The sequence below is a fragment of the Oncorhynchus kisutch genome, linkage group LG25 (assembly GCF_002021735.2).
Source record: "Oncorhynchus kisutch isolate 150728-3 linkage group LG25, Okis_V2, whole genome shotgun sequence".
NCBI lineage: Eukaryota > Metazoa > Chordata > Actinopteri > Salmoniformes > Salmonidae > Oncorhynchus > Oncorhynchus kisutch.
The window spans coordinates 26,502,660-26,516,864 of NC_034198.2; positions in this window are offsets into that span (position 1 = coordinate 26,502,660).

Consider the following 14,205-nt stretch of genomic DNA (forward strand, 5'->3'; position numbering starts at 1 on the left):
CCCGCTGATCCTCAACACTGGGGCCCCACAAGGGTGCGTTCTGAGCCCTCTCCTGTACTCCCTGTTCACCCACGACTGCGTGGCCACGCACGCCTCCAACTCAATCATCAAGTTTGCGGACGACACAACAGTGGTAGGCTTGATTACCAACAACGACGAGACGGCCTACAGGGAGGAGGTGAGGGCCCTTGGAGTGTGGTGTCAGGAAAATAACCTCGCAGCGAATCGTAATTAATGTGGACTTCCTATTTTTATTTTTATTTTTTTAGTTCAAGTGAAGTAAAACAAATGTGATGTACTGTATTCTTTATAACAAAACTAAGGAGATGATTGTGGACTTCAGGAAACAGCAGAGGGAACACCCCGCTATCCACATCGATGGAACAGTAGTGGAGAGGGTAGTAAGTTTTAAGTTCCTCGGCGTACACATCACAGACAAACTGAATTGGTCCACCCACACAGACAGCATCGTGAAGAAGGCGCAGCAGCACCTCTTCAACCTCAGGAGGCTGAAGAAATTCGGCTTGTCACCAAAAGCACTCACAAACTTCTACAGATGCACAATCGAGAGCATCCTGTCGGGCTGTATCACCGCCTGGTACGGCAACTGCTCCGCCCACAACCGTAAGGCTCTCCAGAGGGTAGTGAGGTCTGCACAACGCATCACCGGGGGCAAACTACCTGCCCTCCAGGACACCTACACCACCCGATGTCACAGGAAGGCCATAAAGATCATCAAGGACAACAACCACCCGAGCCACTGCCTGTTCACCCCGCTATCATCCAGAAGGCGAGATCAGTACAGGTGCATCAAAGCTGGGACCGAGAGACTGAAAAACAGCTTCTATCTCAAGGCCATCAGACTGTTAAACAGCCACCACTAACATTGAATGGCTGCTGCCAACACACTGACTCAACTCCAGCCACTTTAATAATGGGAATTGATGGGAAATTATGTCAAATATATCACTAGCCACTTTAAACAATGCTACCTAATATAATGTTTACATACCCTACATTATTCATCTCATATGTATACATATATACTGTACTCTATATCATCTACTGCATCTTTATGTAATACATGTATCACTAGCCACTTTAACTATGCCACTTTGTTTACATATGAGATGAGTATGTATATACTGTACTCAATACCATCTACTGTATCTTGCCTATGCCGCTCTGTACCATCACTCATTCATATATCTTTATGTACATATTCTTTATCCCCTTACACTTGTGTCTATAAGGTAGTAGTTTTGGAATTGTTAGCTAGATTACTTGTTGGTTATTACTGCATTGTCGGAACTAGAAGCACAAGCATTTCGCTACACTCGCATTAACATCTGCTAACCATGTGTATGTGACAAATAAAATTTGATTTGATTTGATTTACTGGTATAACACTGATATTATATCAGACTGATTTGTTGTAGATTAGCAATATTTTTGTGTTTGTAAGATAGCTTGCTAGTCGGGCTAGCTAGTCTTGTGAGCTAGTTAACTAGGTGGCCCTTGATTATGACTCTTACTACCGTTACATTACACGTAAGAGTCATTGGACGAAGGCATCTTCTGTAGGGGGAAAAATATATATTTTTGTTAAGAGTTGCAACACTCCATCTGAACATTAACATGCATCGCTTGTGGTGTGGTTTTTGAAGTATAAGGACCTTATCTTTCATATCGGCGAGAATTTCTTATAAAAAAAACTAAAGGTTAAATTGATCCACACTTTTCTAGGGTTAGGGATCACACAACCAGATGTCCATGTTACAGCGCTTGTTATGGAGGACAGTGGACTACCTGTGCTAATTAGTTATCTGCGTCTTCTAACACCTGTATGTCAATGCAAGACAGATGCCACAAACATGTTGTCACTGAAAAATACTGTTGGCTGCAACTGTTACAACCGGTTAAAATAGTGGAAAATAAGTATATATTTGTGAAATTATTTTGACGTGAGGGATTTATGTTTCCAGAACCGAATTGCAATTGAGAATCAATATACGTTTAGATGGAGTATTTGTCTTCCAGAGGCAATTTGCCCTTTAAACAGAAAATATAAGGTCATTGGACTAACATTTTGCTCCTTTAGTCCAATATTGGGCTAGTTAGCGTTCTTAAAGACCTAGGTATCTATGCTGGTTGTTAGCTTTTGTGGACTACATATTTACAGTCAGTGAGATTAATTTCTGACAGAACTATCAAATTCGCTTTAAGCCTCACAGCTTGAGGCTGCCATGTAAATGTTTTTTGGGGGGATGGGGGCAAGTCAGTTAAGAACAAATTCTTATTTTCAATGACTGCCTAGGAACAGTGGAACACTGCCTTGTTCAGGGGTAGAACAACATATTTTTACCTTGTCAGCTCAGGGATTCGATCTTGCAACCTGTAGGTTACTAGTCCAACACTCTAACCACTAGTCTACCTGCCACCCCATGCTAATTAGGCATGCCTTATACATAATATAAGGCTAATTAGGCTGATACATAATATATTAAGTACATTTTTTTTACAATATTGATAGATATATGAATATTGCTATTAGATATTACATTTTGATGAATGGATATCATATTTATAAAAAGGTATGCTATCAAAATGACTGATGCTGAATCGCTTCTCATCTTTTCAAGTTAACATATAGGATTTTGGGGAAAACACTGAAGGACAACCTACAGAAAGAAAATGATCCACGCATGCAATGAAGTGTCGATGTGAAGCTAGTGGATACAGTATGTAACCAGGGTGCCTAACTGTTTCAGCGTTTAATAATACCACTTAGCTACTTAATAATCTCCAGCTTTCTTTCATTCTCCTGTACTTAAACTGGAAACAAGTTATTTGATATATGGAAAACAATTTATTTGTACTTTGTAAGTATTTTTGTACTTGTTTTGATGAACCATACCATCAGATAGTAAATCAGTCTTACACACAAGATGAACCTAAAGAGACCCTCATTTCATTCATGATTATCATGCACTAAATATCTGCTCGGAGCACATGGATTATACCAGCCCTTTTAAATAAAACTCACCATTGTCTTTGGGACCAGATTCAGACAATTGTCAGTAATAAAAACATGGCGACGTCCTGCGCATGTGCTACATAAAAACAAACAGAATGTTATGTTAATGGACACCCCTCCCTAGATGTTTATACTTTCATACTATTGTTTGTACAGATGAATGTGGTACCTTCAGGCATTTGGAAATTGTTCCAGACTTGTGGAGGTCTACAATTTTTTTTCTAAGGATTTGGCTGATTTCTTTTGATTTGCCCATGTTGTCAAGCAAAGAGGCACTGAGTTTGAAGGTAGGCCTTGAAATACATCCACAGGTACACCTCCAATTGATTCAAATTATGTCAGCCCACCCAATTTACCTACCTCATCCCCATACTGTTTTTATTTATTTACTTTTCTGCTATTTTGCACACCAGTATCTCTACCTGCACATGACCATCTGATCATTTATCACTCCAGTGTTAATCTGCTAAATTGTAATTATTCGCCTACCTCCTCATGCCTTTTGCACACAATATATATAGACTCTTTTTTTTATATATAAAACAAATAAATAATTCTACTGTGTTATTGACTTGTTTATTGTTTACTCCATGTGTAACTCTGTGTTGCTGTCTGTTCACACTGCTATGCTTTACCTTGGCCAGGTCGCAGTTGTAAATTAGAACTTGTTCTCAACTAGCCTACTTGGTAAATAAAGGTGAAATAAAAATTAAATAAGCCTATCAGAAGCTTCTAAAGCCATGACATCATTTTCTGGAATTGTCCAAGCTGTTTAAAGGCAAAGTCAACTTAGTGTATGTAAACTTCTGACCCACTGGAATTGTGATACAGTGAATTACAAGTGAAATAATCTGTAAACAATTGTTGGAAAAATTACTTGTGTAGATGTCCTAACCGACTTCCCAAAACTATATAGTTTGTTAACAAGAAATTTGTGGAGTGGTTGAAAAACTAGTTTTAATGACTCCAACCTAAGTGTATGTAAACTTCCCACTTCAACTGTATGTACATAAGTGGTGATTTATTTCATGCTTCAAGAAAGAGGTTTGTTTACCTCACAAAATTGTACATGTATCGTTGTCTTGTAATTGTTGTTATTGTCTTGTCTGTATTTCGTTCAATAACACTTTGTTTTATTATTACTTTCTTCTTCTTCTTTTTTTCTTCTTTTTTTACATTTGCCAGCCATGTTCACTTAAAAATAAAACTGCTCTGAACTGTGATGAATGGGAGGGATATGATACACATATTACCACCACTAAAAATTGAATTATACACCTGTTGCACTGTACATCTTCCCAGTACCAATCAATGTTATTACCCCCAAAAGTTGTTCAGTTGTGGTGTGTGCTGTACTCACTGGTTCCCCCACATATATTTTGTGTGTGTGTGTGTGCGTGTGAGAGACTCACTGATTCTCCACCTCCATCTCCACAGGCTGTTGGGCATCCTTAGGTGGGATGCCTACTGCATCAGGCATCACGCCCATCCCTACATCACTACAGAGGGGACAGCAACCATTCTAAACCATCTATCACAGCACTAGCATTTATGAAAAATCATAAAACTGTTATGTTTACTTTTGTCACTAATCTCCATATGGTGCTAACCTCACCCCATGCCCATAGGGTCTTAAACAGAACTAAAGTTTGAGGGCCCACGGCCTCCTCTCTTCTCCTCAGGGGAGATGCCTGTGAAAGACAGGAAAACAACTTTACATTTACCATGTGGTAAACAATGACGACACATGATCTCATTTACTAGATTAATAAGCAATCACGTTCCACTGTGGCGTTAGTATTCTCTCTTAACCCTCAGGTTGAAGCTACCGGTAGTATCCATGTTTCTGTGTCCTCCTCTTCTCCCTCTGCCCTGTCGGACCTGGCCGTCAGAGTCTGCGTAATAGGCTGGCCTGGTGGCCTCCCGGGTGGTGCAGTGGTCTAAGGCACTGCATCGCAGTGCTAGTTGTGCCACCAGAGATTCTGAGTTCGAGCCCAGACTCTGTCGCAGCTGGCCGCGACCTGGAGGTCTATGGGGCGACGCACAGTTGTCCGGGTTAGGGAGGGTTTGGCCGGCAGGGATATCCTTGTCTCATCACGCACTAGCGATTCGTGTGGCGGGCTGGGCACAGTGCACACTGACCAAATCAAATCAAATTTTATTTGTCACATACGCATGGTTAGCAGATGTTAATGCGAGTGTAGCGAAATGCATGTGCATCTAGTTCCGACGATGCAGTAATAACCAACGAGTAATCTAACCTAACAATTTCACAACAACTACCTTATACACACAAGTGTAAAGGAATGAAGAATATGTACATAAAAATATATGAATGAGTGATGGTACAGAACGGCATAAGCAAGATGCAGTAGATGGTATCGAGTACAGTATATACATATGAGTTGAGTAATGTAGGGTATGTAAACATTATATGAAGTGGCATTGTTTAAAGTGGCTAGTGATACATGTATTACATCAAGATGGCAAGATGCAGTAGATGGTATAGAGTACAGTATATACATATGAGATGAGTAATGTAGGGTATGTAAACATTATATGAAGTGGCATTTTTTTAAATGGCTAGTGATACGTTTTTCATACATTTTTAGGTCGCCAGGTGTACGGTGTTTCCTCCGACACATTGGTGTGGCTGGCTTCCGGGTTGGATGTGCGTTGTGTCAAGAAGCAGTGTGGCTAGTTTGGGTTGTGTTTCAGAGGACGCATGGCTCTCAACCTTTGCCTCTCCCGAGTCCGTACGGGAGTTGCAGCGATGAGACAAGACTGTAACTACTACCAATTGGATACCACAAAAAAGGGGTAAAAAATAAATAAAAATAGGCTGGCCTGGGGAGAACATCAGTGAGGGAATACAGTTAATCAATAGAGTTAATAAAACAGTTTCACAAGGCAATACACAATAAAACATTTGGTACGTACATACCACAACCAGAAGCCATGGATTACAGGCAACATTCGCACTGAGCTAAAGGGTAGAGCTGCTGCTTTCAAGGAGCGGCACTCTAACCCGGAAGCTTATAAGAAATCCGTCTATGCCCGCCGATGAACATCAAACAGGCAAAGCATCAATACAGGACTAAGATCGAATCATACTACACCAGCTCCGACGCTCATCAGATGTGGCAAGGCTTGCAAACTATTACAGACTACAAAGGGAAGCATAGTCGAGAGCTGCCGAGTGGCACAAGCCTACCAGATGAGCTAAATAACCTATATGCTCGCTCCGAGGCAAGTAACACTGAAATATGCATGAGAGCATCAGGACAGGCATTCCGAGCACGCGCTGACCAACTGGCAAGTATCTTCACTGACATTTTCAACCTCTCCCTGTCTGAGTCTGTAATACCAACATGTTTCAAGCAGACCACCATAGTCCCTGTGCCCAAGAACACTAAAATAACCTGCCTAAATGACTACCGACCCGTAGCACTCGCATCTGTAGCCATGAAATGCTTTGAAAGGCTGGTCATGGCTTGCATCAACACCATTATCCCAGAAACCCTAGACCCACTCCAATTTGCATACCGCTCAAACAGATCCACAGATGATGCAATCTCTATTGCACTCCACACTGCCCTTTCCCACCTGGACAAAAGGAACACCTATGTGAAAATGCTATTCATTGACTACAGCTCAGCGTTCAACACCATAGTGCCCTCAAAGCTGATCACCAAGCTAAGGATCCTGTGACTAAACACCTCCCTCTGCAACTGGATCCTGAACTTCCTGACGGGCCGCCCCCAGGTGATAAGGGCAGGTAACAACACATCCGGCACGCAACACGGTGGCCCCTCAGGTGTGCGTGCTCAGCCCCCTCCTGTTTTCCCTGTTCACTCATGACTGCACGGCCAACACCATCATTAAGTTTGCTGATGACACAACAGGGTTAGGCCTGATCACCGACAACGATGAGACAGCCTATAGGGAGGAGGTCAGAGACCTGACCGTGTGGTGCAAGGACAACAACCTCTCCCTCAATGTGATCAAGACAAAGGAGATGATTCTGGACTACAGGAAAAGGAGGACCAAGCACACCCCATTCTCATCGACGGGGCTGTAGTGGAGCAGGTTGAGAGCTTCAAGTTCCTTGGTGTCCACATCACCAATAAACGAACATGGTCCAAGCACACCAAGACAGTCGTGAAGAGGGCATGGAAAAACCTATTCCCCCTCAGGAGACTGAAAAGATTTGGAATTGATCCTCAGATCCTCAAAAGATTTTACAGCTGCACCATTGAGGGCATCCTGATGGGTTGTATCACTGCCCGGTAAGGCAACTGCTCGGCCCCCAACCGCAAGGCACTACAGAGGGTCATGCGTACGGTCCAGTCCATCACCGGGGCCAAGCTTCCTGCCATCCAGGACCTCTATACCAGGCGGTGTGAGAGGAAGGCCTTAAAAATTGTCAAAAGGCTCCTAAATAGCTTCTACCCCCAAGCCATAAGACTCCTGAACAGCTAATAACCCCCCCGCCCTCTGGAACGCTGCTACTACTCTCTGTTATTATCTAAGCATAGTCACTTGAATAATTGCCTCGACACCGGTGCCCCCTGCACATTGACATTGACTCTGTATCGGTACCCCCTGTATATAGCCCCGCTATTGTTATTTACTGCTGCTCTCTTATTTGTTATTCTGGTCACTTACTGTTTTTTTTGTTGGTATTTTCTTAAAACTGCATTGTTGGTTCAGGGGTTGAAGTAAGCATTTCACTGTAAGGTCTACTACACCTGTTGTATTCGGCCCATGTGACAAATAAAATTATATTTGATTTCAAGTAAACTTGGAGTCATGCGATGAGATGTTGTGTGGTCCTCCCGCTATGACTCGTCGGGAAAGCATTACATTTTTTAGGCTACAGATTAAATCAATTATGATTAACTTCACAGAGTGGTGAAAGTGCAAGGTGATGAGCTTGCTGCTCCTTTCCAATAAATATTGAGGGTCCTATTCTGGTGACATGATGATCAATGCTTGGCTGCCATTTGACAAATAAGAATAACCTCATTATTTTCTCCATAATAATCTCATCATGTAGGCTATACCTGCGAGCTGTTGGCTAGAGCGCATGTACCAGAGTGGGCACACTCGCTATACACTGAGCATGTGTACGTAAATCTGAGAAACTCCATTTAGTATTATATGTTAAGTTTCAAATGGTTACATGAGACAGATGGTTTCTTAAGGCAAAAATGAAAGGAGGGTGATTGGTCTGGGTTTATGGGTGCGTGTATGATGTGCTCGTCTAGCAACCCAAAGGTTGCGAGTTCACGTCATGGAAAACTTTATCATTTTAGCAAATTTGTAAATCTTCAACTAATTACTACTTTTTAGCTATTTTGCAACTACTTAGCATGTTAGCTAACTCTTCCCCTAACCCTTTAACCTAACTCCTAAACTTAACCATAACCCCTAACCCCTAGTCTAGCTAACATTAGCAAGATAGCTATCGTTAGCCACCTAGCTAGAATTCGTAACATATCATGCGAAATGGGTGATGGACATCCACAAATTAATACATACCATACGAAAGGTAACATATCATAATAAATGGAGCGTCTCGGATTTAAGTACAAAATAATACGAAATGCTGTGGGACCAGGTTGCACAATCACATCTGTATCTATTTCCTCAACTAAGAATCAAACACACACAAACGTCTCCATGACAGATAAATCTTTTATGGCTTCAAAATCCCAATGGGATGTCACTTATGGCCATCCTATGGCCGTTTAGACCTATGACTATAGCTTCATAATACCATCTTAAAATCTCATGAGCTTCAACTGTTCTGATCAGTTTGAAACCGCGAGTGAAACAGAGTAGAAGCTTGCGAGTTCAGGATGGTCGTGCGGGGCTACTATGACTATGAATTTGAGAGAGGAGTATCTCCTCCCAACAGCAGTATCTCCTCCCCACCAAATGTTCATGACCACAGAAGTGAACTTAAATCACCTGACGGATCTGGCCACTGTTTCACCCTTCATTGGGGATCCAGATTGCCCTATTGGAAATGACCCCAATCCCTACGAACCTCCCTTTTCCCCAGATTATTATTATAAAGTTACCTTTCAGGAGTTCCATTCAGACCACCTCTTTCTGTGTAAAATGAAAATTTCCCAAAAACCAGACGGTTTTAAGTTCTGTCTGACAACAGCTCAGATACAGTGCCTTGCGAAAGTATTCGGCCCCCTTGAACTTTGTGACCTTTTGCCACATTTCAGGCTTCAAACATAAAGATATAAAACTGTATTTTTTTGTGAAGAATCAACAACAAGTGGGACACAATCATGAAGTGGAACGACATTTATTGGATATTTCAAACTTTTTTAACAAATCAAAAACTGAAAAAAACTGAAAATGTACTCAAGTAAAGGTGAAAGTCACCCAGTAAAATACTAATTGAGTAAGTCTAAAAGTATTTGGTTTTGAATATACTTAAGTATAAAAAATAAATGTTATTGCTAAACTATACTTAAGGATCAAAAGTAACAGTACAAATCGTTTTCAAATTCCTTAAATTAAGCAAACCAGATGGCACCATTTTTTTTTTTTTTTACAGATAGCTAGGGGCACACTCCAACATGCAGACATAATTTACAAAACTAAGCATGTGTGTTTAGTGAGTCGACCAGATCATCAGTAGGGATGACCAGGGATGTTCTCTTGATAAGTGTGTGAATTGGACCATTTATTTTAAACTACTTCTTAAAAAACAGTTACTATTTACTATCAGTAACGTAACTTTTGTATTACCCAAACTCAGTAATGTAATCTGATTACATTCAGTTACTTTCGGATTACTTTTCCCTTAAGAGGCATTCGAAGAAGATAAAAATGTATGGTACCAATTGAACCACATCTATTGCAGGATAAATCAATGTTAAAGATTACATAGCTGGCCATATATGGATGTTAAATTCTACTTTATTGGTTGGTTATGTAGACTTCTTCTAAACCATCGCTTTCAACTTCATATAATAATATGATTAAAATTATATCTTTCAATTAAAAACCAAAGTCTATCAGAATTCCAGTCATTCCAATAAATGTTATACCCCTTGATCTTCAAGAATAGGACTTGGAAATATGGATATATGTATAGATTAGCCAAATTGTTTTACCTGGGCATAACCCCAAAACTAAGGACTTATTAGCCAACCCTACTCTGTTGTTTATGATTTTGTTGTCATGGAGGACTGATTGGGCTCATTGATTCGAGTTGAAAAATAAATGCTGCGCTCATGAAATGGCATGCTTTGAAAAGTGCTATTTACATGTGAAAAATGAATGCCATGTGCTGCATTTGCTATAGGCCTATTGATAAACTTTTTGTTGGTGACAATTTGGTATCTTGATAATCCAAAAATGTAATTAAGGGATGGGCCTGGAGAAATGTAACCACTCTCAGATTAGCCTGACCATCCATAATATCAAAATTATTGTTTTAACCATGTTATGAGGCTACACAGTGTTTATTTACATTTATAATGTTACAAACATTGGAGAAAAACAAGCTTGTATTTTGGGTTCTTATGGAGTGTGACAGTTGAACTAAGCTCCTGAGGCATTTATAAGTTATATTCTTCAAAAATCAATGGATATATATATAATTTGTATGTCCAAAAATGGATGTAGCAACAGATTGCCCCTTTAAGTCTGTCAAAAGTGTATGAGTTTGAACATTTGTCCATTGGGCCTATGGATTAAATATTTTTTTATCAGCATGCAATAGCTGAGCAATAAAAGCCCCACTTTTATTCCATAGGCTGGGATTCTGTAGCTGTTGAAATAGCACATTGTCACTGGGTTTCCACTGGTTTCAAAAACAATGATTGATAGGCAGCTTAAACTTTTTGAATACTATCATTATTGGGTGCATGGGCATCTTGGCCCTCACAGTTAACATCCATTTGAAGAGCATAACCTGAGGTCTTTTTGAGTCGTTAATTCAGAGTTTCCTCTTGATTGCTAGCAATAGCATAAATTCTTAATTTAAGCTATTTTGCTTGGCAATGGGAGCACTCTCTATACATGCACTCTTTCTTCGGGTTCACACAGCACAAAGACTCAAACACTTTCTCAGTGTTGCTGCAGCTGATCACTTTGTGATACTGTAGTTTGCCCGCCATGAACTGGAGGTTGGCGTGGGTTTTGCAGAGACATGTGTCCCTATCCTGAACTGTTGGCTTGACATCCCAAAAAGGACATCTTTTGCAGAATTCACAGTAGGAAATTTGAATTTCTAAATATTCCTTCTTAAACTTCTGATAAAGGTTCTGAATTGTGCCATTCAAGAAGCGCTTCTGCTTTTTCTTCTTGTTCCTCGTTAGTGGGTCCTTTTTCCCTGTTGTTGTTTTGATGTCATCACGTTCATAGAATCTAATGATTTTCTCTTCTGTGGCTGTGCTAATTCTGTTACACTGATTTTTTGAAGACTTGATGGCCTGTTTTCATTTGCACTCATTGCTTTTGCTGAAAATCCTAATTCTGTTTGTAGCTTTGACCAGCCCATACTTTCTCAGGATGTTTCCTCTGAGCATGTTTGAAGCCACTTGTTTGTCCTTTGGCACTGCACATTTTTTAAATACTTTTGTTTTAACTCTGCAATGATGGCATTTTGAAACAATAAAATCCTTCTCAAATTCTTTGGAGTTCCCTTCATTTGCTGTTTTGTCTTTGGGGAATCTTGTCTCTTCATTTTGTTCATCAGTCGATCGTACCTTTTTTTTGTATTTCTCAGCTTTCCGTAAAGCATTATCAAGTTTGACATTTGTCATATTAAGATCTCTGTAGGCTTTTGAGCGACCTCTTCCAACCTTTTTCCTTCCAGCAAGTATTCGACTTCTCATTCATGTTGCAGACGATGAGGAGGGGGTATCAGGGTGTGCATCGGGGGCAGGTATGTTGGCCTCATGTTCTGGCTGCAAGTCATCTGGTGACTGAGGTGGTGTGTTGGCTGATAAGTAGGTCTCCATTGCAACTGTTCTCTTTAAAGTCTGTCTTCTATTCCGTTGGTTACATTTCCATCTTTGTTTCTTTGTTCTCGCTTTGTAAGCTCAGAGATAGATTTCACTTCTCCCTTCTCTTTTTCCTTCCAGTATCTCTCCGTCTTTTTGCTGATGTTCCTGGTATCGTATATGAGCATTTTTTATACTGTTTCTATATGTCTGTGACCTCTGAGCTGTTTTATGTGGAATCTTCTAAAAATAAAGACAAAAACTACTTAGTTTTTGTGCACACCATGGAGCATTTTCTAGATTAAATTAATTTAAATGATTAAATAAGCCTAAAGTACTTTTTTTTTTTTAAGTACAATAAAAACGAATAAGGTAATGGATGTGTCATTTCCACCACACTTGACTTTGTGATGGCAATGACTGTGATGGAAATTTCCAGTTTCAGGAGAAAATTGACAGCTTAGCATGCTTTGATTAGTATTACAGCTAGCATATCGTTCACACTAAACACATAAAATATTTTTTTTTATTCAAAAGTTGTACCACACATTAAAGAAATGAATGCCTGTTCGGAAATGACTGACAATTAAAATATTCTGTACACAAGCAATATTTACCTCGATTTTTCTTAAACTTCTGGACATTACATCTGGAACAACTGTCCACTGCAGCCATGTGCTTCAGTGTCACAATGTTTCCACGGTAACTAAATGAACATTCTCTTGAAAAAAACTTAATTAATGAGGAATTTGTCCTCAGTGGTGGAAATGACACCACTCCCAAAGGACAGGTATATTGTGTGTAAAAAACAATGTAAAGGGCACTTAACATACAAATATTTGTATTTGTTTTATTTTTTACAAAATCCACCAAATTGACCCGAGGACATGGAAGTGCCCGTAGTTGCAGAATCACCCTAATATCAAAGTCTCTGTAAGAGTGTCTGGTTTCATAGCGTAGCTTGCCACTGACGAAGAGAGGTAGCGGAGCAGAAGATCCGGGAGATGGGATTCATCTAGCCATCCAACAACCCTTTGCGGACTCTGTAGTCCTAGTCAAGAAGGACAGCTCAAGGCACTTCTGTGACCACCCAGAAACAGTTTAGCATCTTTTTTTGGCATTGTATGCATGTAAGAAAACTGTGGCAAGACATCAGTAGGTTTAGAATTGAACACATTTATGAAGATTTTACACTATTGTGGAGAGATGTACTGTTTGGATTCTTTACATACAATAGAAATAAGCGGAAATATTTATGTAATTAATTTCATTATTCTTTTGGCCAAATTTCATATACACAAATGTACATTTACAAACAGAAAACCACATTTTCGTACCCTACAAAAATAAATGTAACTGTATTTTAAGACGGTTAAATGCTCTACTAACAAAAAAGCTGTTAGAATTGTAAGTATATGCATGTCCCTTAAGGTCCTTGTGTAATTGTAATGTGATATTGTACCCCCTAGCTCGATTGTCTATTGTTTGTAATCTATGAATGCTTGTGTTCCCTCATATGCTTTATGTATTGATTTGTTGTGAATAAAAAAAAAATTAAAAGGCACTTCTGTGCAGACTACAGGCAGCTGAACTATGTGACCATGAAGGATTCCTATCCCCTCAAGTGCATAGATAATGCACTGGACTAGTAGAATACACTAGGCGCAATTTCGAAAATGGGCAATTATTCCTTTTGATGTGTCAGTCACTTAATTAGCCATGTCAACTAACAATTGCAGGAAATGTGGTTCAAAACAGCAAACCTTTCTCTCCACCCCATGGCAAAATGTTTATAATTGCAGGAAGTGTTATAAACTTGCAAAATGTTCTCTCTGCCCAATGACAAAATGGTATAATTGTAGAAAACCTGCTTTAAAACGGCAACATTTCCTCTACGCCACATGGCAAAATGTGTAGAACTGCAGGAAATATACTTTGAACATTTTCTCTCCCGAGAGAGTAGTGCAACCAAATCACGCTGAGGGCCCCAAAAAATAGATTCAATAACATACATCTGGTGTAATATAAGTAATTATTGGTACCATGATTGTATTCGAAATGTGTAAGTATTTACACGAAGATTGACCACGAAGTTCGCCATTTCCCCCTTCACCAAAATGGGGGATCCTGTTAACTGCAAACAATGCCTGTAGTACCGCCTGGTCGGCCTGGAACTTCGTCTGCAAT